The sequence below is a fragment of the Leptonychotes weddellii genome, chromosome 5, assembly GCF_054177405.1.
Source record: "Leptonychotes weddellii isolate Sample4059 chromosome 5, ASM5417740v2, whole genome shotgun sequence".
Classification (NCBI taxonomy): domain Eukaryota; kingdom Metazoa; phylum Chordata; class Mammalia; order Carnivora; family Phocidae; genus Leptonychotes; species Leptonychotes weddellii.
Genome location: NC_138373.1, coordinates 120,680,420 through 120,705,828, shown reverse-complemented (window position 1 = coordinate 120,705,828; position 25,409 = coordinate 120,680,420). Strand labels below are relative to the sequence as shown.

General features: G+C 37.0%; 1 pseudogene; it reads right to left on the bottom strand.

Moving 5' to 3' along the window:
- Positions 1 to 273: 273 nt before the first annotated feature.
- On the bottom strand, positions 274 to 19,756 carry LOC145721368 (calponin-2 pseudogene; annotated as a pseudogene).
- Between the last annotated feature and the right edge of the window lie 5,653 nt (positions 19,757 to 25,409).

Below are 25,409 nucleotides of genomic sequence, written 5' to 3'. Positions count from 1 at the left end.
CTTACGGTTTGTCTCCCTCTCCAGTTTCATCTTGTTTCATTTTTCCCTCCCTTCCCCTGTGCTCCGCTGTCTTATTTCTCAAATTCTTCATATCAGTGAGATCATATGATACTTGTCTTTCTCTGATTGACTTATTTCGCTTAGCATAATACCCTCTAGTTCCATCCATGTTGTTTTCTTTTATCTGTCTTTATTTCATTTCTCCAATAGACAAACACATTTTTACATTGTCCACCCTCCCTATAGTATCTTTGTACCTTTTTCCACAAGTGGTGATATATATATTTTATCCCTACTAATTTAGCAGACCTGATATTTTTTGCTGTTTTCAGTATATGGAGGAATTCACTACCTTTAATAAATCGGAGCTCAGCTGATTCCTGTTGGACAGAAGGCATTCGTGTTTACAGCCTTAAAGGGGATGTGCAAACATCTGCGTTTGAGGAATAACTCCGTGTGTATTGTAGTTCCTGCCACAGAAAGTGTTCAGAAGTTCGAAGAGCTAGTGATGAATAATTAATGAGCACAGAAGCAATATTCTCACTTTATTGCCAGACTTAGAGGAAACACATAGTACAAGCTGTAAACCAGGCTTTCCTTTTCCTTTTGTCTTCTCTTTGACTAGTCATTTAGTTGATTGCAGTCTCACCATTCAGAAGGCCTCCAGGCTTATAACATATCTTCATTTTATCTTCTTTTTAATTCATTTTGTCAAATGAATATCATGAATATTGAAAGCTTCTGTCCTACAAATGCCACTGAGACATGACTTCCAGAGGCAAGAACTTAACTTGGATGTGGTGGGTATGAGCACATCTCCTTTTTATTTTTTACTTAATTTTCCTGGGATTTTTAACGTTTTTTTTTTATGGCATTAAAGAAATGGAAAATTGAAAAATTATATAGCAATTAATGGAATAATTCTGTGTCATTTCTATATAAATCTTAGAACAAAAAGTGTGAATATACAGTAACTTTAATTCTGGCAAAACAGTAGTCCTACAAGTTGGCTCTAATTTGAAATTCTTATAAGAGTATAATACCTGAAATTTAATATGGGCCTTTATGGATTCAGTGACACAAGCATTGATAAAGAGCTCATTTATTATAAAATAAACACTGCCAAGGGACTCCATATATAACAAAGTAAGTACATGGAGCCAACAAAAAGAATTCCTCCATGACCTTTTATAAGATACTATTAATTAAAATGAAATTTGATATGAATTATATTTAAAAACTTGTACTGTTATAAAATCTGAACTCAACATGTCCCCCCAAAATGATAGCCATTGAGACAATAGAAAATGTGGATCAGGAAAGTAGAGCATATATATTTTTATAATACATATATATATAATAGACATCATGTCTGTTTTATAAATAAAGACAATGAGGATAGAGAATTATATACTTTTTTCTGGTTCTCATGACCCATGAGTGCCATAAGCAAGACTAATATCTTGGATTGTTTTCCTCTAAAGTCCATATTCATTCCATTGCGCTACCTTGTAGAATACCTGATTTCACCTTATGTGATATTAATACTTTACACTTGATGACACAAGGCTATTTCTTGGCATCAAATATTCTAAGACATATTACCACTCTCTGAGTCACAGGAATAAGATAAAAATGTTGTGCATACTATCTTGTTAGTGTTAAAGTTTGGAACATTATTTCCAACCATTTTCATAGTTAGTCCAGTAACTTTAATTCTCCCCTATTTTCTTATGGTTCTCTCTATATCTATCTATCTATCATCTATCTACCTATCTATCTATCTAGCTAGCTAGCTAGCTATCATCTATCTATCTATCATCTATCTATCATCTATCTCTATCTTTCTATCTAATCTTCTATCATCTCTCTCTCCCATCCATTTATGTACTTTCCTGTTTTTCTAACCTTTACTGAATTTATAATGACAGTAAGGACCGTATTACATTTATTCTTGTTCTTACTTCTATAACTAGCACAGTGGCATTAAAATTTTTTCAATAGAAAAGAATGTAATCCTTTAGCTATGACAGGATTACTTTGGAAGGCAGATTGATGCCCAAGATTGTTGTAAATCAGTGAAGCAACAAGGGAAATGAGGATTAAAAGGAATTTGCTGGTTCAGTTTTCAATTTAATGATATTTTGCAGTTATAAACAGTGAAATACACACGAAGAAAAAGAGATACCTGGCAGAGGAGAAATCATGATTTTTGTGATTTATTTTTCAGATGAAAGTCATCCTTTAAACAATGGTTTCTGCTGATACTAACTCTCCTCAATAGAGAAGGATTGACTTAGTGATCTATGCTAGTAACAAAGTATATTTTTTACCTCTTCGATCAGCTTCATTCCTTTTTATTTACTTTATTTTTCCTCATGAGTGAAAATGTATGGTGATGTGGAAGGAACAGAAGCCAGGAGTTTGAGATCCAAGTTCTAGTTCTGGCTATTCTAATTAGTAGATCTCAAATTTTGGGTACCTCCTTCAGCCTCAATTATCTAATGTGGGGATTATAATATATAATTTCTCTGTGAAAAAAACTAATTTATTGAAACTCAGTGATATGTCAGGGACAGAGTAACAAATGCTTTGGGTTTTATGTCATTTACTAATCACAAAAAGTCAGTGATATGTTTTATTCCCATTTCACATTTGATTAAGCTATTTGATTAATGGAAGTAGCAGAATTGATATTCATACATAATTATGATTCCAAGGTCAGTGTTCTTCTTTCACAAGTAATTAGTAAGTTGATTTTTGTTTTGTTACTTATGCTTATACAATTGTGTAAGGATGACTACTTACATTTGAGATAACAGCCTATACTATTGATTTTTATCAAGCTTACCAGCAACTATGAATCCTCATTCCTGGTTTTCCATACTGTAGCCAAACTGTACAGCCAAACTGTAGCTTCTAATTTTGTACTTGTCAGTTCATTTTTAGACCCAATATCAGGACTCCATTTTTATCCCAATTTCTTCTTAGGCTTACTCCATCATTTAAACTTGATATGATCATTTTATCCTACCCAAATTGTTTGATGTTTCTTCAGAAATGATGTCTTCCAAATGATTAAGATTTTTGAAGAGGCACTTTTGGACATATAATCAGATATGCTTTATTATTCAGTAATCTTTTTTGATGCAGTATTCCACCAATTATGAATTCTCCTAACTTTATTCCAAGTCTGAATTTCTCCACTGATGGCCACATAATATTTTGATAGACATTGGTAAAATCCTTGACAAAATCCAGATTATAATCAGGGATGCCAAACTTATAGTTGGAATTCATAATTGACATATAGTTTTTGGACCTCAAAGATTAAAAAAGAAATCAGTGGCTTTAGGAGGGACATGCATTCTCAACTTTCCATTGGTCTCTGTACTCCATATTGATTTACTGTTACAGCTTCACCTTTTATGTTTCTGGTGTGGCCCCTAAAAGCATTTGAGTTTGAGATCCCTGGATGATTCCTCTCATCTATCAGGTTTTTATCTATATAAGTCTCAGCAATTTATGAACTGATCTAGGGTTTACCAGGTTTCTCCACTCCAAGTATACACACACACACACACACACACACACACACACACACAGTGATATTAGAAAATTAATTCTTGAGTTTTCCCCCGGTTAAATATAAATATATCCCTGGTTAAATATCACTAGTCTTGGATCTAACTTCTCTACCTTCCTGAAAGACATGACTCTTCTTTTTAAATCTCTAATCTTCACATTCCACATAATTACAAAAATATTGCAGTAGGTGATAATAACTTCCCATGCATTTTTTTCAGTGTCCTGGGATTCAAATTCTCCAAACTAGAAAACTTACATTTCATTTAGAACAGCTAGGAGCAGACCTAAAATTCTGCACTCATCTTGGGATTCAATTCCATCTGAATAGTGTTTCCTCAGACTGAAAATGGTAGTATGTCATTATTCCTGAGAAAGAAAAAGGTACAAAATACGAGATTGAAAAGTGGTACTTTGTCATTTGATCACTAGTTACTATTGACCAAAATGACCTTAATGTTCTCAGCCTGACTAAACTTTAGACAGTTTTTTTCTTGACTCTTGGCCCCTGACCTCCCTTTTCTTAGAGTTTTTACCTTAGAAAACTTGCAACTGTAAATTCTTCCTTTGTCCCTTTGAGATGTAAATCTTATCCAAGCTTCTTGCCAGTTTTACAACCCAGGAATATCTTTCTCAAGGACCCGGGGAGCCATCCCTTTGAAATTTAATCATTAAGAAAGATAGTACCCCTATTTTCTAGTCTTAGTGGGGAGAATAAAACACAGATGGCCAAATCACACTGACCAAACTCCCTGCTTAACACTGGTTAGTACTGTTCCACTTGCTCACCCAGCTCTTAAACACTGTCTGCCTTATGTTTCAGAACTTAATTAAATCTCTCTCCCCTATTGCAACAGTCTTGCAAAAAGTCTTCCTTGTCTGGTACAATTTTCCTTTGGCAACATTAACTTCTCTACAACCCTTTAAAAATAACAAAAAGTTAAAATATATTTTTAAAAATTGTAGTAACATTTATTGTGCACTGTTTGCCAGACTGTGTTTACTTCTCCTATATCTTCACAATAATACAAAGGAAAAGCTCTAATATTAGCCCTGATTTGAAGATCAGCAAACTAGACTCAAGAGTTTGCTTACTTGCTTAAGACAAAGTAGCAAAAGGCAAAGCTAAGATGCCAACCCAGGGAATTAACTCCAGAATTCATGTATTTCACCACTAGTTTAATCTGCCTAGTTTAAGAAATATTTAACACTCTACAAGTCTTCAATTCAGCCTTACTTTAAAAAAATCTTTTAAAATGTGCCTTTAAAATCTGAGCTGAATGGAGCTCTCAGTTCCTTCCTTAACTACTTCCATTCCAGTGGTGTGACTCTCCTCTCAGGGTCTCAGCCCATGCCCAGCTTTACTCTCAACTTTCATAGTCCATCTTTCTCAGGTTTGAGATACATTTACCAGCTCTTACTAACTTGAAAATGACATAGTCCCTTTCTCCAAAGGTTAAACTGCATGTGTTCATTTTCTAAATAAAGTAATGAGGCATAAAAGGTAAATTGCAGTAGCAATAGCAACAAGATCAGATTGCTGATAGGGGAAGTTTTTAGTAGTGATATTGATGACACTGTCTGTGGAATTTATTCTTTGTTGGAAATGACAAAGAGAAAAGCCTCCTAGCAATCCACTAGACCATCTCAAATACATAGCATGTAAGCTGATCATCACCCACCCTTGGGCATTCAAGGATCATTAGATTGTTATTTTTTGCTTTGTTACCTTGTATAACTTTTATTTTTTTAGTAACAATGTTTTTTTCCCCAAATGTCTCCTAATATTAAGCATGACACAAGCTTATAAATTAATTTATTCATATTTTGATCTGTGTGCTATTCACTTAAAATGCTTTATATGATGTTGTTTTGTTTAATTAATAATTTGAGGAAATGCTGGATGTTTTTCTTTATTCTTCAAAATATAACTCTCAATTGGAATAAGGATACTTTGTATTTCAGCTGGATTTGTAACCTGCAGTTAAATATTTTGGTGACTTTTGGCAAATATTAGTCAGTTAAAAAAACAGGTGTATGTCTGTGTTCATGTGCACGAGAGCACGTGCAAACCCACACATACACACATACTTCACTGTATACAGTCTAAGATCTGCCTGACAGCCTATCCCTACCAGAGAGGTAAGCTGATCTTGCTAATATATGCGGTCCCATGTTCAATCTTTTGATGCCTTTCAAGAAATCTCAGTGCAAAATAATTGAGAAAGTAGAAAAAATGAAAAATTAAATGATTTTTGTTAGGAAAACTTTAACACAACTGTAAGTTAAAATCTAATTTGGAAGGGAAGTGTGAAGTCTCATTTGAAGACAGGAAACTTCCTTCTCTCTGAAAATGCAAGGTACATTTTCTACTGTGGAATTTAATAAGCTGATATCTTAGCATTCTGCCTAGTATCTTAGCATTCTGCCTAGAAGTGAAAAGCAAAATTATCTTTCTGGCCAAAATGGTGACACATAATTACTCATTCTCAAAAGAAATCATTAACACTACAGCATTTTCAAATGCACATTTGCCTAGACATGATATCTATCTTGGAGAGTATTATTTAATGAAGAATATTCTGTCATCCTTTGGAATATAACTGAATGTGCAAGTAACCAGAAACCAAGCTCTGAGTAGAGGGTCAGTATATTTACTTATGACGATGTCATATATGATATGATATATAGAAGGTCACTGAATAAGAAGGTACAGTAACCCAGCCCAAATACTCCTCATTTTAAAAAAATTTATTCAAGTTGCCAATTTCATGCTTTTTATGAATATTTTCATTGACTTGGCTTATAATATGGGCAATGTCATGCCTTCTGTATACATACAAACATACACATGCAAAAATAAAAGAAAAAGAAAAAAAGAAAAAAAAACAGAAAGGAAAGAAAAAATTCTCATTGACCTACATGGAAAATATTTGAAGATGAAGATATGTGGATATAAACAAATCCAGGATATAGAGGTGATATTTTGAATTCTATACTAACCAAAGATATGGACTTTTCTACAATTAGAAGAGAGAAAATTCATCATTATGTGACTATGTTCATGCTTTGCAAATCTGCTTGCTCATTTTAGCCATCTCTGCATCATTCCTAACTAGAGACAAGAGGTTTCAACAAGATGTTTCAGACCATAGACTATGAGTGTATCCTTACTTGAAATACCATCTTATTCTGAAACTACTGATATTTTAATATTAATTAAGCAGAAATCCACTATGATAAATCAGATATCTTGATTATTCAAGTTGCAGTGAACTGCGGTAACCTGTCATTATATTATAACTTCTGTTCTGAGGACAGAGGTCACAAATATTTGATTAAATTTTAAAGCTTATCCCACATATATTTATTTGTAATTCACCATAAGAAATCTAGTCTTTGCCATGGATACTATAATCCTCATTAATGTATAGATGCATGAAAAATGGATGGAGGCTTACAAAAAGTCTCTTATAAGACAAATGTACCATTTAAAAAAAAAACTTAGAAGTTAAGTTACAGCATTTAGAAAATGAGTAAGATTAAGAAAGCAAGACATTGTGTTGAGAAACTGATTTATACCTGCTTTGAGAAGGATTTCATATCTTGCTCCAAGTTTCTGTGTTATTAATTTGCATTAATGTTAATATTAAATGTTTCATAAGTATTCTTGTTTAGTTTTTGTGTGTGTATATATGTGGGCTTACTATTTTTTCTTTTAACCTTTATGTTATTGCTTTACATTAATAGCATTTTCTGGTCAATTGGGAAAAGCCTAATATCCACAGGTTTTTGAGTAATCCAAGGGATTATCATTGTGCTTCACCTGCAGAAATCCCACAAATGCTCACTCCTGCGTCATAAGAGACAATTTTGGCAGGAGTGATGGATGGGGTAGGGAAGTAGAAATAGAGTGAAAACCTGGAAACCATTGATACAGGACCATATACAGAGCTTATTTTAGAGCAGTAATTTGGAATCAAACTGTTGAAATGGGTTCAAAATTCATAGCTCAAGTAATTATTATAGAGGACTTTGCAAGGGAGCCTTTTGGTTTTCTCTTCCTAAGGAGGTTTTTATTGCCTTTGGTCCACAGTTGACATTTCACATTATCTCTTGGTCCCAGGACTCCTGGATGGGGGCCAGTCCCCAGGGAGGACCTCCGGGTGGGGATCCTTGTGCAGTACTTGGCAGAGGAATGGGGACACATACGGGAAAGGGGGTGGCTTTTCCTCAACCACTTAGAACTCTGTTGTCCTATCTGGGCCTCAGTTTCTCCACTAGGCCCTTGCAGGGGGTGGTCTGAGAGTGCTGGCAAAATCCAGTTCCTCCCAAGACCTAAAATATTTCTGGACTGTGGCCTGGCCCTCTCGCAGGGGACCTACTTCCTTCCCAGCATCCCCTTCTAGCATCCACCTACCACTCTCCTGCAAAGAATTATTTTTCTTTCATTAAAACTTCCTGAAACTTCTGTGGGTACAGAAACCACAAACTGATCGGCAGAGAAAATGGAAGAGAGGGAGAAGCAACCGGAAACCATTTGGGGTCCGTTCCCTCCCTGCCCAGGTTTCTTCCCCCAAACCCCCACGGCTCAGCCCTAATCCTGCTGGGAAATTTGCTGCCTGGATGTGCCCTGGCGGGAACCCCCGCGCCACACGCTTCTGCATGTGCCTTTATCCCTTCCTCACAGACCCTCAACTGGCACCACTCAGACAAGGAGAAAAGGAGAAAAACAAGACAAAAACAGAACCCAAAAAGCACACAGGGTGAAGTGGGGAGACACCCGGCTCAGGCGCCTGCCTAGTAGTGTGCCTCCTCCTAGTGGTAGGGGGTGCACTCTGGGGCCTTCCCCAGGCCTGGGCAGTCACCTGCAGCCACTGAAGCCCCATCTGCCACTGGGCCTTGAGGGCAGTACTTGGGGTCATACATCTGCCGGCCCGAGCCAAAGACCTGGCCACTGTGGTTGGCTCCCTGTGTGTAGCCCATCTGCAGGGACATGAGGAGTTGTCACACTTGTCAGTCCCCAGCCTGGTATCGTAGATGTGCCGTCATGCCCATCTGCCTGGCACTCTTGTTCGTGACTATCTGGAGGCCGATGGTTGAGTGGTCCATGGGTAGCAGGACACGATTCTTGGGGTCGTATAGATGCCTTCTTGTGCCATAAGTCATCATGCTCAACTGGCTGGCACATGTGTTGGTGCCCATCTGGAGCCCAGTGAGCACTGGCCCGCCTGCATGGTGGCATCATCGAAGTTGTGTTCTTGCTTCTGTATTTGACATCGATCTTCAAGCCACGCTGCAGCCCCTTTGTCTTGGTCTTCGCGGTCAGGGCAAGAAAAGACACCCTAGGTCCATGGAGTTCATGCTGTAGTTGACCATGGCCTTGATGAAGGTGGACAGGTCTTCCAGCTGATGCCAGTTCTGCATGGAGCAGTTGATCTTGGGGACTGAGCCCGGCTGCAGCTTATTCATGAGTGTGCACAAGATAATTCTATCTTTCAGAACCTTCTGGAAGTCGGGCCTGATACTGAGGCCTGTGAGTCCCTCTATCTAGCTTTGGAGCTCCACCTCCTTCTGAGGATCACATTTGGACAGGAGCCAGTTCTTGACCTCCACCAAGAGCCCGTTTGGAGGGCCCCTTGTTAACTGCTCGAGTTCATGGCTGGCAGGCTGTAAGGGAGACTTAAAAATCTGATTCTTAGTCAAATTGGGTTGATAATGTGATAATGGTTTTGACTAACAGAAAATAATTTAAGCAAAGGCCCCATATATACCTAAAAGTAGAACATGCTCAGGAAAACTTATTTACAAGTATTTTATCTTCCACTTAATCATTCATTAAGTTTTATTCATTGTTTAAAATATGCTGACCCTCTACTAAGCATGCTAACTGCACTCATTAATTTAATTTTTACACCAACCCTATGAGGTCTGGATTGGTGTTAAACCCATTTCAAGATGGACAACTGGAGCACAGAAAAATAACTTTCCAAAGACAGTTAGAAAGTGATGGACCCAAAATACAAACCCATTTACTTTTACTCCAGAACACATTCTTAACTGATCTGCTAAATGGTAGCAGATTTCAAATTAAATTCCTATGTTAGAAAAAAACATTTTCTTCTTTCACTGATCCACAAACTACTTAGAATATTAAACCATGTATTAAAATGAGCATAGTAAGAGTATTTTATAAAATGATTCCTGTCTAAAGATACTTATGCAATCATTGAAAAGTAAAAACATTTTTTTAGATTAAAAAATTGGTAGGATTTTAATAGACAGGTATTGATAAAATACTTAAGAAAAGACAAAGTCAAGAGCACAGGGGAAGAAAATTCATACTATACTTGGGGAATAATAAGATGTTCTATTTTTCTGGAGAGTGTAGTACACGAAGTATTCATAAGAGACAGAGCTCTTAAAGGGGTTTGGGTCCAAATCATGAAGACCTGGGAAGCAAGTTTAAGAAAATGGGACTTGGATCTTTTGAGAACAGGAGATATTTATGCTTTTGATTAAAACAGAGACTTAATCCTAGATTAAATGTGTGATTTGTGAATATTATTTGGTAGCATCTTATAGTATAAATTGTCATGTGAAAGATTCAGTTCAGAAATTAGCATAGTTCAAAACCAAATTTTTTATTGTGAAATAAAAATATATAAATAATAACGGAGATTAAAAGTCAGGGTCCTGAAAGTAAAAATTTGGTTGTATAGAACTTTCCATTTCTAAACATTCAAGTTATTAAAAAAAACAAATCTTAGAATCTTTGATTAAATTGGGGATGGGTATTATTGACTAGATCCTCAGAACATTTACTAATTTTTATGAATGTCTTGTATTTCTAGGATCTTTTCATATTCATGGAAAGCACATTAAGAGTAATATCCCTCTTAATCTACATTGATTTAATCAGTAAGAAAGAACTTTTTAAATATGATTAAGGTATTGCCTAATTTCAAATATATTTTTTCATCACCAAGAGATACCTTAGGTCATTATTAATAACCTTATTCACAATTAATATCTAAATTTAAGCAACTTGGTGAAATAGTCCAGAGCAAATTCTCCATTATATTGTATACATTTTACTTTTAATAATAAAATTAAAATTATTTTGAATATACTTTTTTGTGAAACATGTAGAGATTCACGGCTTCTTTTAGTTGTTCTCATTCTTGAAATTATTTATTTCTTAGGAGACAGAGTTTTGTGGGTTTGATAATTTCGTCCAGTACTTAGTATAAGGGCACCGGAGATAGTAATTGCAAACCCTGTATATAATAATATTCCTAAATTCTGCAAGAGGTAGCCAGGAGAGTTCTTACTGTCCCATCACCACCTTCCAAAATTTGAAGTCCACAAAAACTGGGTTTCCCAAATACGTGACTAAGGGCTCTTCTTAGAAGATAGGGTTGAACAAAGGCTGTCTTGAAAAGTTGCGTCTTGAGTTCCAACATAGGAATTTGCACTATTGGATGTAGGTTTTTGTGTCTGTAATTCAATCTCTCCTCTGCACTCCCCAAACACTCCGTGCTATTCATTTTCACACTAGACCAGGTCTTTCTGTCCACTTGTCTCTAAAGCAATTGTGAACACCTTGAGGGAGTTTCTTCTAATTTCAGTATTTCAGAGGCAAAAAATTGTACCTGGAACTCAATAAATGTATACTGAGAGGATGAATGAAGTGATTGCCTGGTTGAAAAATGAGTACGGATGGGAAAAGTAGGGTGAGAAAGCTAGAAGTAATGCATTTTTCAATACACCTTGGTTTCACCAGGATTCACAGAAAAGCTAGAGACAACTTTATCAGTTAGTGAAGAATTTTATTACTGAAACAATATTTCTTTTGTCTTATGCCACTGCTTCATTGAATTTTTCTACAAAATCTGTGTTGCAGCTGCGTTGCCTTTGGCTAGAGTCAAGTGGTAAAGAGAGGCCATAAATATCTCCTCCGCTTGCCTTTTCAGTTGCTACTTGAGCCCTCACTCTTTTTTTTTTTTTTAAGATTTTATTTATTTATTTGACAGAGAGAGACACAGTGAGAGAGGGAACACAAGCAGGGGGAGTGGGAGAGGGAGAAGCAGGCTTCCCGCGGAGCAGTGAGCCCGATGCGGTACTCGATCCCAGGACCCTGGGATCATGACCTGAGCTGAAGGCAGACACTTAAGGACTGAGCCACCCAGGTGCCTCAAGCCCTCACTCTTGACTGAGAACCCCACAATTTGCCAGGCCCTCTGTGCACTCAAAGTCCTCAGGGTTCTTTCTCTAACACTATTTCAATTTCCCAAGGCTATAAATATTATAGGTATGAAGACAGTGCTAGGGGATTATGTGGAATTTGTTAACATAGGAGTTTATTTCCGGTTAAGTTTCTGGGAAAATTTGGACACCACCTGCCCAAGTGAAGTACTCGAGTGAGGTTCTAGTCTCAAATCCTAGTGCAGAGCCCTTGTCAGCAAAGATTGACTAAGGAGGAATGCCTTTTGTCTTTGCTAGAGGCAGGAGGACCTGCAAACCAGAGAGTTTTCCTTAAACAGACCTGGCTTCATTTTAGATGGTAGGCATTTCCAGGATTATAACAAGAGATCTTGTGTCCAATAGGAAGGAATCACAAAGGGGAAATTTATGGCTGGAATTTCCCCCCACCCCCGATTGAATTCCTGGACTTCTTAGACTACTTTAGGAAGGAAAATTTAAGAGGAGGGTTAAAACAGATATTCGTTTAGGCTTACCTGGGTACAGTGAAAGTTCTGCCCAATTTCTCTTCCTGAGTATGAGGTTGAAGAGCCTTGAATGTACTTCACCAAGAACTCTACGGTAATATTATGTGGACTGTAGAACAATTATAGTTAGGTTAAAAAGGGACACAGTCTTGGAGATAAAGGCTGTTTAGAATAAGAAATTTATAGAAGCCTAACAATATATGACGTCTGTTACAACAAGTCAGAAGGGGAATGTGCATTATGGCTAAGTGGAAGTTTCACAATAAAAGGAAAATAAAAATACTCAAAAAAAAAAGTTTATCTTATGAGACAATGAAACACAACCTATGGAAATTTTGTTCATTTTGATGGTTGAAGAATTACAAAGATGTATAATATACTCCTGCTGTGAAAAGAAAAATTGAGGGTTAAATTAGATAAAAGATGATGTATGTAAAGTTGTTTTATAAGTGTAAATTTATAATAGTTCCTAGTTAGTTCCATTGTTCTATATGTTCAACCTTATACCAATGTTATACCCTTTTGATTATTATAGCTTTATAGCAAACCTGGAAATCAGTAAGTTAACTCCTTCCCTTTTTTCTTCTTTTTCTGAATTGTTTCTAAGAAGTCTAGGAAAAAATATTTGTAAAACAAATACTGAATAAGGAACTTGTATCTGAAATATGTGTATTTTAAAAACCTCTTACAATTCGATAGTAAAAAGACAACAATTTGACAAATAAGCAAAAAAACTGGGCAGGTTCTTCACAAAAAAATAATTAGGTCAATAAATAATATAAAGATGCTCAACATTATTACTTAATATGAAATGCAGATTAAAATGGCAGTTAATAAGTTACCACTGCAAATCCATTAAAATGGCTTAAAAAAAAAAACAACAACAACGGACAATACCAAATGTTAGGAAAGATACTAGGATGCTAACCATCACTGTTGGGGATGCAAAATGGTAAGCTATTTTGGAAAAGAGTTTCAGAGTTACCTATAAAGTTAAACATATAGTGGAGACCCAGGAATTCTATCGTAGATATGTATTTACCTCATAGAAATGAAAACAAATGTCCATAAAAAGACCTGTACTCAGTGAGTGGTTCAAGCAGTTGTATTCATAATAGACCCAAACTGGAAACAACTCAGATGTCTATCAACTGAAAAACGGGTCGACACGCTGTGGAGAATTCATACAATAGAATAATACTCAGCGAAAAAAGGAATGGGCTGCTAATACATCTTATAACATGGATGAATTGCAAAGGCATTATGTTAACAGTAACATAGTCAGACAAAAAGGACTAGACACTGTATGGTTCCCTTCATGTGACATTTTGAAAAGGCAATATAGTAAATCAGAAAGTGAATCATTTCTGGGGCACCTGGTTGGCTCAGTCAGTGGAATATGCGACTCCTGATCTTGGGATTGTAGGTTTGAGCCCCACGTTGGGTATACAGATTACTTAAAAATAAAATCTTAAAAAAAATGAATCATTTTTGCCAGGGCCTGGGTATGGGCAGATAAGGGACATGAGGGAAATTTTTTGGGTGATGAAGATAAATGTATTATATTTTGATTGTGTTGGTAGTTACACTACTACACACATTTGTCAAAACTCATCAACTGTACCCTTAAAAAGAATGACGATTTTGTATGTAAATTATACCTCAATAAATATATTAAAATATATATTAATCGCTCTGTAAAAATTTATTCTACATTGTGTCTTCCCTTAGTAAAACTATGCAACTGTATCTCTCCCTGTCCCCCTCTACCCATATTTTTTTCTTCCAGCTTTCTTCCTTCCCATCTTCCAGATTTGCCTCCCCAGACCACTCAACACACACAAATATGTGAACTGTGAACATGATTTCGATTTTTTCTGAACATGAATCTTTTAAAAGCAAGTCTTGAAAATCAGTGTCTCCTTGTGATAATTAATGCCCTATTGGGTAATTTTCCAGGTTCTCAAGTATCAGGTAGATATGATGGAATGTAACCGGAAATTTCCTAGTTAATCAAGGGTTTCTGTTGGTTCTCCTAAAAATAGACTGACCACTGTGGGTAACCATTTTCCTTGAGCTTAATCTGCTTATGGAAGGGGAAAATGGGATAGAAGAGTAAGAAAATAATTTTGTTTAAAGATAGCAAGTAATCTTAGCTGATTTTAGAAACAATATCTTAGCATGATAGGTCCTCTTGCAGAAAAAATGCACGTATTCATTTTTTTCATTTGCATATACATTTATGAGGTTCGTGGACATTGTGAAGACTACAGAAAATGGGAGAGAACTCTCCCTGTGGGAGCAACAAAGACCCTTGAATGTTCCTGAACATATCTTTCTTTAGTGCCTCCCTAAATAGAATCAAATACATTGATAAATAGTGATGCTTACCACAAGGACAATGACAACTTCTTTTCTTAATTGAGGTCACATTTCAAAATGTAGTTTAATTTTTGCTTTCTCTTTCCAAAGTAACAACAGAGAGCAGAAATGAGAATGTGATGCAATTTGAAAAGCATGACATTAGGAAATGAATGAAAACTCAGATGGCACTTTCAAAGTTGTTGCCTTGCCTTATTTGATTTTCTACAGATGTCATTTGTTCTCAGCGGTAGCCACCTGGCAAATAATCGATGTGCAACCATGAGTTTGCACTGCCAGAGATGGGGTTTTTTTTTCCTGAGTCCTCACTGATTTTGTAGAGCAACAAAATGGTATGACCAAGGGCCTGTATCTTTCCTGTAACTAGCACTTTATTTGCCTCAGAAATGTTTTTTTTATAAAAACTGATATGAATAAATATTAGCAATAATTAAAAGGGAAAATACATTTGATCTTAAAAATAGCAGAATTTATGCACTTTCATATATGGAACACACCCTCAACTTCCACATATGCATGACAATGGTGAACAAATAGTTTTTGAACCCCACATACTGACAAGTAAGATACAAATAAATGGCTTGACATCTAAATAAGCCAATTTCTTTCCCCATCAACTTTTTAAAATCAACACTGCTAAAAATAGCAACCAATTAGAGCAACTAGTCAACAAAAGTAAATAAGGCCTGGATATATTGTTACCTCTGATGCATTCTCCTGTGGAGTTTCTCCTCACTTAAGTTGTAAGTAAAAAGTAGCCAGAGAGATGGGGCATTGAAATTTCTACAAGGAATCAACCCCAGCTGAACAAAACAATAGTTACCTCAGCTATATTTTTGCTTAGGATTTCCTTTTATCTTTGTTGAATAGCTTTACCCAATTACTGATTTCGTGGTAGAAAATTGGAGTGACACGACATAGCTCTTACTAAACCTAAGAGGGCTTACTGACTTATTATATTCCTTAGGGTGACTCTTCAGGCATTTTCTACAGTTCTGCAAATCCTCATTCTTTTCTTAGTAGATTCCATACCTTTTGCTTTATAGACCAAAGAAATCACCACTTACGTGCTATACGACTTGTGGTAAATTCCTTAACTGCTCTGTTAAAACTTTAGTTTCCTCATCCCTAAGCCGGGGAGAGTTTATAGTATATATCACATACGTTTCTTGTGGGGTTTAATGAATCAATAGATGTAAAGTGTCTAGACAGTGTCTGGAATATTATATGGGACAATATGTTAGTTGTTGTGCCACTCATAGTTTTCCATCTTCACTCACACATTTGTTGGATCTCTCAAAATTTCTCTTAAATTTTCATCCATATTCTCTATTTTGCTGTCTTGGAAAAAGAAGGCCCTCTTCCTTTCTAATGTAATATCAAGCTTAATTTAAAAATGTTTTTAAAGGTCTGATGATTTGATGACCCAGAGCACACCATCCATTCGTGGTTATTTTCCAAGTCTATTTTAAACTTCTTGACCTAGCATCCACCATTTTTATCTATCTGCCTCAAATTTATACTTACCAATTTTCACAGAATAGGCTCTTTTTACTTTCCCACTTCAGTGTCATTGCTTTTTCATTTCTCTGCAATGCTCTTCTCCTGTCTGTCAATCACAATATTCCCTTATTCAGCATTCAAGCAGCATTCATAGAGTATTATGTGCCAGACACTTTATGTGGCTGAGATAATTAGTCATCATTTAATAGTAACATATTACCCCACTTTTCCCTACCACCTGGTATTCAAGGGAATCTGTGTGATTTGTCCTAACCAGTAGGTTTTTAGCAAAGCATAGAAGAGGGGGTTTAAATTTCCATGCACGCTTGATCACACTATGGGAAGCTCAGAGGTCTTGTATTCCAAATGCAGCTACAAGGTGTTGGAATTTCCATTAGCCTGGGACTTTGAATAATGGTAGGGATCACAGCTCCCACCAATTCACACTGGACATGTATGATGAGCAAGAAATATACTTTGTAATATAAAAATACTGATACATTGAGGTTGATGTGTTACCACAGCAGATTCCAGACTGTGCTATTTTAGGTGTTGGTCATAAAGAAATGAAAGACAAAGTTGCTACCCTCAAGGACCCAAAGAGTAGAACTGTGCTGTCCAAAAGGGAGCCACCAAACACATTTTAAATTTAAATTAGTTAGTATTAAATAAAATTTAAAGTTCAGTTCCTCTATTACACTAGACATATTTACTTCAAGTGTTTAGTAGCTTTATGTGGCTAGTGCCTCTCTTACTGGGCATCATATGAATATTTCCATCTTCAGAGAGTACTACTGGACAGCACTGGTCCAGAAGAACGAATAGAGAAGAATATAAACTATTCCAATACAATTTTATAAATGATAAGTGGAACAGTAGGTAGAGAACAATATGAGAAAAAGTGTTGGAAAATAGAGTCTCAAAATATGTTATTTTTAGGGTAATTGAGAAAAATGGAAGTAAATGACACATCACTCTTTAATTTTTTAACTGAACCTTATTCTTTAATTTTTTAACGTTTAAAATCATATTGCAGTTTTAGGAATTTATTTAATACATATATAAGAACATGTATGCAATGATGTCTACAGAAATGTTGAGTGCAGCAATGGTGTTTTAATACCAATGTCTGAAAGCGCTAGAGTCAACCGCCTGCTCCCCTGTTTAGACCTGGAAATATGAATTATGACCCACCCATGGAATAGGATCTTAGGTGGTTTTTAACCTAAAATGAGTTGGAGTGTCTTCCTGGTTGGGCTCCAAGCAGCGAGGAATGAAAACAATCACCACCATCACAGAGTGTGTAGAAAGAACTGTGGGCACTAAGAATGAAGCAGAATCTGAGCCAGTTGTGAAGCTCTGGATGTTTTGGAGTTTGAATTTCCCTAGAAAAGAAACTCCAAGGAGGACTGATTGGCTCTTCTATTTCTAAAACTATGGCCTATTTTCAGGGATGAAGTACAGGGATGTTGCCATAAACATCTCTTGGCAGGAGAAGGAATGTCTGGACACTGCTCAGAGGGACAATATGCGTGAAGCTATTTGCAGATGGCCAAGTAAATGCTAGCAGGTGAACCAGCTCTATGTCTGGACACAGAGAATATTAAATATGTATTTGTGTAAAGGAACTAAAATATAATATGAGGCAAAAGGCAAAAGAGGTCACATCAAAAGGAACATAAATGGATCAGAGAGAAGATTTTTTAGGATATTTTAATCTTCAGGAAAATTTACCCAGAAGGGGCAAACAGAGTCAACAGAGTAAGTAAATTAAGATCATTTCTTGACAGATGAAGTAGGAATAATAAAAAGACTGCATGGGTTAGCTCCAGTGAAAGTCTGTAGTAGGCATAGTAATAAATTTCATCTTCTCTTTATTTTATTTATTTGACAAAGAGAGAGCACTCACAAGCAGGGGGAGCGGCAGGCAGAGGGAGAGGGAGAAACAGGCTCCCCACTGAGCAAGGAGCCCGATGCGGAGCTCAAACCCAGGACCCTGAGATCATGACCTGAGCTGAAGGCAGAGGCCTAACCACTGAGTCACGAGGCACCCAATCTTCTCTTTAATTTTACCTATATGTGAATAACACTGGCTTACAAAGGCAGTGATGCCTCAGGACATTTAAATAACCTTCATTTTCTATGTTATGGAAAGGAATCCTAAAAAGAAGCAAGCACTCACTTCACCCCGCATGTATTTATTAAGTTGTCAATTTATCTACTTGTTTTAGTGAATTGAGTTTAATTTACGAAGTTGAGGGAATGATTTTCCTAATATTCAGCCTCAGTCAACTTTTTGAATATTCACTGTGTACTAAAGTACTCTGAAACAGGAATCCTCAGTGAACAAAAATTGCAACCCTCTTGTGGGTAAGGGCTTTAAGGCTTCCGTGATTTGCTATTAGTGGTTTTTCTTCTCTCTATTTTTTCCTCAGACATCTCTGATTTCAGGGTTTAGGCAATACAATAAATTATTTCATATACTCTCTCCTGGACATCTTCCAAGCAAAATGCCCTCATTCTGCTATTTTGTACAGTCTATGTAGCACCTCATGATTTTATTGGATACATCAATTGTGCAGAGCATTTGATTGTATATGGGCAACCACAACCATGCAATTTCTCCGGTTTATCTTCTGTGTAATGTATCCTTTAAGCAATCTCATAAATAAACCCAGCCATTTCCTCAGCTTGTCCTTCCTTTGCAGGAGCATGCTGAGAGCAAAATGTCCAAAATTCTTTTTCACAATAATTTTACCCACCCCCAGGACTAGATGGGCAATTACTTCTCCTTTGAATTAGTTTTGCACTCTGTTCTGTGCTGGTTAACATTTACAAATGTCTTCATTTACTTAGTCTTTAAGCCCAGGAATTAAATCTGAGCTCCTGAAACCGTTCTGCCAGCCCGGCATATCTGTCTTACCTTGAATCTCCCCGGTTTTAATTTCATGACTCCATTATATGGCACTTAATATATTCACCCAGGAAAATCTTGGCTACTTAATACATATAGGAAACACATCATTCTGATCCACTAACTGGGTTTTCTGACAAGCTGAAGATATGCATCTATAAGCAGCAAACTCTTAAAATTAATTTTGAATGGAAATCATTTAAAATGTATTATGCTTTTCTTATGCCTGGTTATAAGATACTAAAATTGGAAATAGATGGGACATAAGAACATCATTACTAATACCATTAACCGGAGGGTTCTAACACAATTTGTTTTTCTTCAAAATTGGCAAAATCTGGGCAAAATCACTTTGGGAGTCACTAAAGATTCTGGGGCTTCCTGTAGACCTATTGAATCACCTTCTCAGAAGCCACTTGAGTGTGTGTGTTTCAGGGAAGGAGGGTGGGCTTTGAGAGGGGCTGCTGGGAGGTCTGCCCCAGTGGAAAATGGGGGCTACTGATCTGATTCTGCAGTCTTGAGTCGGCCTCTTCCAGCGTTGCTGTTTTCTTCCCTGCTCTGAGGGGGGCAGCTATTGCTGCTCACTGTTGCTAACATACCAGCTAGGAACAACCATTCCCCTGTTGGCTAACGTAGCCATATTCGAAAAAATGATAAATACTGCAGAAACGATACATTTCTTTGCAAAGTTAGAGTAAATATTCTGTCCCTGTAAGCCCAAGGGGGCTCTTCTGTGCATGTGCAACCGATTTATGCAATGGGCTGGTATAGACACAGCTTTAGTCTTCTCATTGCCTTAATCACAGCCTCTTAAAGTCCCCTTTCTGCCCTTGGGGGGCATTTTGGGGATATACTCTAATTTAGGGGTCATTTTCAGATATTAAAATATCTGATCCAATGTAAATCAATATTTTAATTTTGCATTCAATGTAAAGCTTTCCCTTCTCACCCTCTGAGGTCTGACCGTATGCTATAGGCCCAGCAGAGAGGAAGGGGTGGGTGTGGGGGGCTGGAATTTGGTCTTTTAGTTTGCTCTATTCCAAATGCCTCTTCTCTCATCCCTATCCAACAATTTCCTATTGTGTTTCTCTCTCTCTCTCTCTCTCTGTGGTTTTGGCAGGTGGCCATATTTGACATATTTCCTACACCATATTAGCAACTTCTTTGAATTCCAACACCATTTCTTTTTGTGGGGGATTTATTTCCTAGAAGATCTCACATCACCCCCATGCCCTGGCTTTATAGATAAGGGGAACTTCCCTTGCCCTGGGAAGCATTCTTGGGTGCCCTCCAGAGTTTCCTTCTGGGCCACTGGAAAACTTACAAATGCTTGTTCCACAAAACAGGGGAAGTTCAGATCTGCTAACACTTTTGCCCTTCCACTTGCCCTGTCTTCCATTATAGGTTCATTCAGCCAGGTTTTGAGTTGAGACTTTTTCTAGAGAAGGTCAGATACCTGATTTTTTCTTCCCTTCCAAACACATACTTAGAAGTATTTTCTCAACATGTTCATTCTTTCCCTACAAGTTTCTGCAGCTCAGCTGTGTCTCTTTCATGGCTGACAACTCCAAACTCTATGAGTCATCTTAGAGGCGTCCCTCACTTTTTTAAAGTGTGGAGGAGGAGCCTGCCTCCCTGGGAAAGGGAGGGGAGGAAATGCCATAGCAGCTTCTATCTCTAATAAATCTCTAGGCTTCTTTTTCCCCACCTGCAGACTTTGCACAGGTACTGATAATGACCAGCTTGGCCACCTCTTATCTTAGTAAGTTGTCTGGAACGGGTGAGCCCTCTTTAGAGTGCCGCGCTGCGCTTTTTACCCTTTGCCCTCAACTTTGCAGCCTCAGTCAATCCCTCTCGATCTAGACAATAGGAATAGTCCCATAGAACACCTGGTTGCAAGTCTGTTGTGTGAACTGAGGAGCAATTGCTTTGTAATATCTGTTTTAGCTGCCCAGAAACTTTTTTCATTGTGTTTCATTCTTTATCCTGGTGTATTTTAGGTTTACAACCTGCACCAGTGGTATGTACCCAGTTTTTGATGAGTGTAGTGGTGTAGGCTGCCCTGTATGATTTTTTAAATATTTTAGATTTTAAAAGCTAATTAAGAGTGACTCACTGAATTCTAAAGCTTCTTGTATTTTAATCAAATAAATAAATAAGTCCTTAGCATTGTTTAAAAAAGGCATTCAATATGTATTTATTTATTAATATCGTATGAGTTTTTCCTATGTAAATTTTTCTTCATCTCACATGGCAATTTTTCAAGAGCTGTGCCTTGGTACTACCTATGTTGAAGAAGAAAGAGATTGAAATCTGGGTAATAAATTCAAATGCTACTTGACCACCCACTAGATATGAGATTTTGGGAAAGTATTTCAGCTTCAGTTTCCATTTTTAAAGGACAATACCTATTTACCCTGTTTGTAAGGATTAAATATTGCAGTGAATACAAATTTTCTGGAACTTAATAGGAGACTCATATATATTAGTACCCTTCACTTACCCTTCAATTACTCCTCCCTTATTTAAGACATTCCACTCTGAGTATTTTCTTTGAATTTGTGGTGGTAATTTCTTACTTTCAGAATAACTGATCTTTCAGAACATGTATCACAAAACCTACAAATCAATTACATTAGCCACCCTTCACTCATTTGTATTATATTATACTGAGAGTCCTTAGAGAACCATAAAAAAATATATGCACTTGCCAGAAGCAGTATTGTTGCTTTTTCTAATTCCTTCTGAATTCTATGATGTAATTAATCTGAGCTTGGTGCTCTGTCAACTTCAATAATCCTGACAACCTTATTACACTCTCCAGCAGAGAGATAAGTATTAAGTGAGCACCTCAGGGAATTAGATTCTACTGTCATCATTACCAGCCAATGTTTTTAGAAACCATTTCACCCCTTTGTGTATATGAGAAAGTGTATATTAAACTGAGAATGAATAGAACTGTTGTGGTGTTTGCCAACTCATTCTTATAAGTGGGGGCAGGGTGGAGGAGGAGAGCTAGTGAGGATTCTAATAAGGAAGAAGAAAATTAAACTGCATATGTGTAGGTAAAACCAAGAGTCTATTTTCATTATTAAAGCTGTTTATCATTGCAACAACCACCGGTTGTTGCCTCATGGAGGTATTGTACGCGCCTGCAGTTTTAGCAAACAGCATCTCCTCAATTTTGCTGTGCTGCTTTTGACTTGATTGCGGGATGGTAATGTGATTGGCTACCTGAATAATAATAAATTTTGGCTTGCAGATTTGAACAGTGAAGTAAAAGGATGAGGAAAATAATGGTGGTGGCTTACGCCCATGTTAAATTTATGCAAAAATATGGCTAGCCAAATGATGAACAGATGCAGCTGAGTATTTCCATCATTTTTGTTAAATATCCTGCAAATGATTCTGGCTGGTTATACAGGAAAATTGCATCAAAATGAAGTGTGTACATGAGTAAAATATTAAGGACTGATCTCCATTTAATGGGCTATAGATAATGCAGCTCTTTTTAGCCTCCAGCTGTGGAAACAACTTACTTTTTCTGGGAGGAAAAAAAAAAAAGCAGACTTCCTGTTTTGTTTTATTTCAATATCATTTTCTATTTACTTATTTTTTCTTTTCCTTAGTTTTCGGACATCTCTTTCAGGAGTATCTCCAACAAGTAATAGGAACCAGCACTTGGAAACTTCATTTAGATTTCTGGTAAGGTGTTTCATTCATGAGTGGTGGATGCCCTGGAGAGAAGCCTGTGAGGGTCTCAGTGCCTGAAGTACCCTTGATGAAGGAGGCCGTGTTTCTTTGCTGCTGAGTCACAGCTGCCCTGAGGCCAGGAGTAGAGTGGGGAGGCGAGGACCGGCTCCATCTGTCATTAAAGTTTGGCCAAACATGCGTGATGGTGATTAAATCAAGATCATCTCTTTGAGGCATTAATAAAGGCAACTAGGGCAAGATGGGGGTGGGCAGAAGGCTAAAACTGTACTGAGAAGATAGCAAGTAAAATCTGCAATTGAAGCAGAAGTGGCTGCTAATGAACAGAAAATACAAGGGAAGCAAAAGCAAAGTACATTGACACTTATAATTATAGCATGGACAGCTGTAACCAGATGCTAGGAAGATCATTTCATATACCATCTCATTCCATTATCACAACAATCCTACAAGTATTATAGGATCCTTCCAAATCCTACAGAAGTGGCAAACTGAGGTACAGGGAGATCATGTAGCTAGTTGAGTCCAACGCTTTGATCCGAGTCTATACTCTGAAGGCCTCCAGTAACACCTGCAGGAATGGGAGGAGAGTTGGGGAAGTAACTGAGTCATAATAAATAGCAGAAATGGAGATTAGGGAGCAGCTACTTTTGTTGAGATCAGTTTTATTTCATAGGGTCTTCTAAATCCTGAAACTATAATTCTGACCGTGAAACTCATCCTTTTCTCCTGGGAGACCTGACGGTATGGTCCTAAGGCCTCTAGCATCCTTACCCATTGGAGTATTCTAAAAATAATATAGGGAGAGACCTGGAAAATGAAAACCAAGATGTGAAGATGTGAGGAGAGAGAGGTCCAAAGGGAAACATCAATTAATATAAATGCCCTGAGACAGAAATGAGTCTGGCATGCTCTAGTCTTAGCAAAGTCCAGTTTAGCTCTATGCTCACAGAGATTCTCTCTGTGCTATTTCAAAACCCCTAGACCTTAGAACTATGAGAGCGACTGACACAAATAAAGGGCTCCATAACCACTTGTTGAATGAATAAATGAAAAACAGCATGAATGAAAACTGAACAATATTTGGGCATTGGGCATTGGTGAATGGAAGTCAAACATTACCAAAATGGCAATAGAAGAGGAAAGACAGCTCGAGCATTTAAAATGAGAAAACTTCTTAATTCACAAATTTGTGCGTGATTAGCCTCGCTTCTTTGTTTATATTTTATTGTACCCGATAGCCTCATGCTGTTTACTTGGCTTCACAGACCTTGTGTTTTTCCAAACAAACATAGTGCTCATTAAAAAGGCCATTTCTAGCTTTTCATGAATGGGGAATAATGCCAATATTTGACAACTTCATTTCATCGGGCTGTTCATCAATGTAAAATTATTAGGATCATTTATTTCTAAATATATTCTGGATTGATAGCTAAATCAAAATCAAATAATTGCCAAATTGGCTACAGATACGTTTTAATAACTTCAGTGTCCCTCATTACCCACTCTATAGACATGCTCTTTGACTAACTCAAGTTTTATGTTAGATAGTAATGCATCTTCAATATAAGCTATAATTATATGTAATCATGCTCTCTGGGATACTAGAACTAACAAATTCATTGAAAATCTACAAATAAAATACTTGCCATCCATTTTGTTTCCTATTTTGAAGTTTCTCAATTTCACCCCTACTCTAGTCATGTTCTTGTATTCCTTTATCCTACGACATGGGATCCATCTGGTGTCCCAAGTTCTACTTCTGGGTCTGCTACTTGTATTAGAGCTGTCACCTGTTGGCACAAAATGTGGCAAAAAAAATTTTTAATTTTTATGTACTCAATAAGCATTGGTCATAATTCTATGAGAATCTGGCAGGATCAGTCTGAGTTATAAGCACCAGGCTGTATGTACTGAGAATCCTCCCTCCCTTCAGATGATGAGTTATCAACCTTAAACCAAATCTCTTGGCTTCAACATACAGTTGTATTAGTTTGCAGAGATTGCCATAACAAAATACCACAGACTGAGTGGCTTAAACAACAGAAATTTATTTTACAGTTCTGGGGGCTAGAAGTCTAAGCTCAAGATGTCAGCAGGTTTGATTTCTTTGGGGGCTTCTCTCCTTGGAAGCTGATGGCCACCTTCCTTCTGTGTCCTCAAGTGGTAGTCCTTCTGTCTGTTGAGTCTGTGTTCTAATCTCTTCTTATAAGGATACCAGTCATATTGGATTAGGGTCCACCCATATGATCTCATTCTACCTTAATTACCTCTTTAAAAACCCTGTCTCCAAATACAATCATATTCTGAGGTACTGGGGGTCAGAACGTCAATATATGAATTTTGAAGAGACACAATTTGGCCCATAACATTCCCTCATGACATAACCCCTAGAATAATCTTGATGGCTATGCTGTATTAAGTTTCCAGACGTAACCAAGGTACCTCAAACTCAAACAAGGGTCTCTGCTATACGCAGATGACTATGGCAGTTTATTGGGCAGACAAAGTGAGGAAATCAGTGAGTAGATAGTTTTGCTGTTCCCGAGGACAGACATGTTGTTTTAATGAAGTCATTATAC